This window comes from Lactuca serriola, chromosome 5 (genome assembly GCF_051521515.1).
Source record: "Lactuca serriola cultivar US96UC23 chromosome 5, Lser_US96UC23_V15, whole genome shotgun sequence".
NCBI classification, from domain to species: domain Eukaryota; kingdom Viridiplantae; phylum Streptophyta; class Magnoliopsida; order Asterales; family Asteraceae; genus Lactuca; species Lactuca serriola.
Genome location: NC_136412.1, coordinates 175,951,956 through 175,953,599, shown reverse-complemented (window position 1 = coordinate 175,953,599; position 1,644 = coordinate 175,951,956). Strand labels below are relative to the sequence as shown.

The 1,644-nt window shown below is 38.1% G+C and overlaps 1 non-coding gene across 1 annotated transcript; it reads left to right on the top strand.

Moving 5' to 3' along the window:
• Positions 1-1,260: 1,260 nt before the first annotated feature.
• LOC145055857 (small nucleolar RNA R71) lies at positions 1,261-1,367 on the top strand. Its single transcript, XR_013685406.1, has one exon. It is a non-coding gene; the product is annotated as a small nucleolar RNA R71 (small nucleolar RNA).
• The last annotated feature ends 277 nt before the right edge of the window (positions 1,368-1,644 follow it).

The window sequence follows — 1,644 nt, the reverse complement described above, 5'->3', positions numbered from 1 at the left end:
TTCGAGTGATCCACCATTCAAATTGTCATCCTTGTATCTTGGAGCTTTGGTAATCCGAAGTTTTGGTAGAAAGAGTATGGCATAAGGTTAATGCTTGCCCCCAAATCGGTTAAAGCATTAATGGAATTCGAATTTCCAAATTGAGAAGCCAATGAGAGTTGGTCTGGATCTCCCATCTTGATTGGTAATGCCTAGATAATTGCGGCTAAACACAACTCATTAATAACTATTTTCAAGGCCTTTTTCCAACTTCTTTCTATTACTCATCACATCTTTTGCAAATTTCGGAAGTTTCAGCATTGATTTGAGGAATGGGGCATTAATCGAGAGTGAGAGCACTTGTTCCATAAATTTCCTTTGTTCTGGCTCCAGAGAATGTTTGATGGCTCAAGATAGGAATGGCAAAGGTGGCTGAAATGAATTAAGAAGATAAAAAAAATATTTTCGCTCAAGACCACGAGATGGTCAGATCACCCCAACGTGGTGAAGCATTAGAGAACACTTCACTTCTTTCTCTTTTTGCATCGGGCTTCTCTTGTTCCAAACACGACTTGGGTTGTATTATAGCTACTTCATGGGTCGTTATTGGATCAGAATGAACCTCTTCTCCGGTGTAGATCGCCATGACATGAGGTTGTGACTTTGGTTCTTGATTTTTAGGTGGTAATCTTTCATTGACAGGTGTAGTCAATTGCGCAAGTTGAGTCTCTATATTTTTTATCGAAGTTTGGTGATTTCTCATATTGGCATCAGTAGTATCATGTCTCTTTTCAGATGCTTCTATAAATCTATGAAGTACCGACTCAAAATCTATCTTCTTTTCTAGTGGTGGTTTCTCTTTTTGATAGAACCTCTACCAGTTTGTCTATACTTCTCATCCATTTGTTTCTTGTATCCATCATATGGAAACCACTCCTTCTTGGGTTTCCTCCAATATTCATCATAATTTTCACTACTTGTGGACAACTACAATTACTCAACTCTAATGGCATTAATGGATTAACCTAACTTTTTCATTCTCATATCCATATAATATAATTTAGATATGATTACAACCAAGTTATCCTTCCCTCCATCTCCTTTTCCTCTAGTAACATCGTCTCGAGGATTATGGTACTCACGTGAGTGCTTTGCCAATTATTCAATTAATTCTTTTATAGTGTCGGATCCTTCTTCGACATTATCCCTTGTGAGTCAAGAAGTTGTCTAGTAGTTACATTGATTCCGTCATAGAAGATGGAAACTTCATATTGAAGATTCAAATCATGTTGAGGGAAATTTCTAAGCAAGCCCTTGTATCTCTCCCAAGCTTCATATAGGGACTCTGATACCTCATGTTGAAAGTTAGCAATCTTCTTTTTGAGCTTTGAAATCTTCGAATGTGGACTAAATTGCTCAATGAAAGCGCCACGAAGATTTTCCCATGTAGTGATGGATCCAGTTGCAAGAGACTTCAACCACACTTTTGCTTCACTGGTAAAAGTCACCGGAAGCACACTCAGTAAAATGGATTCTCTTGGCACATTAGGGACATGGAAGTAGTTTGCATTGTCTTTGACCTCATCCATGTGCTTGAAAGCATCTTCATACTCTTTCCCAGTGAAAGGTATGTATGTGACCATAGATAAAATATGTCCCTTGATC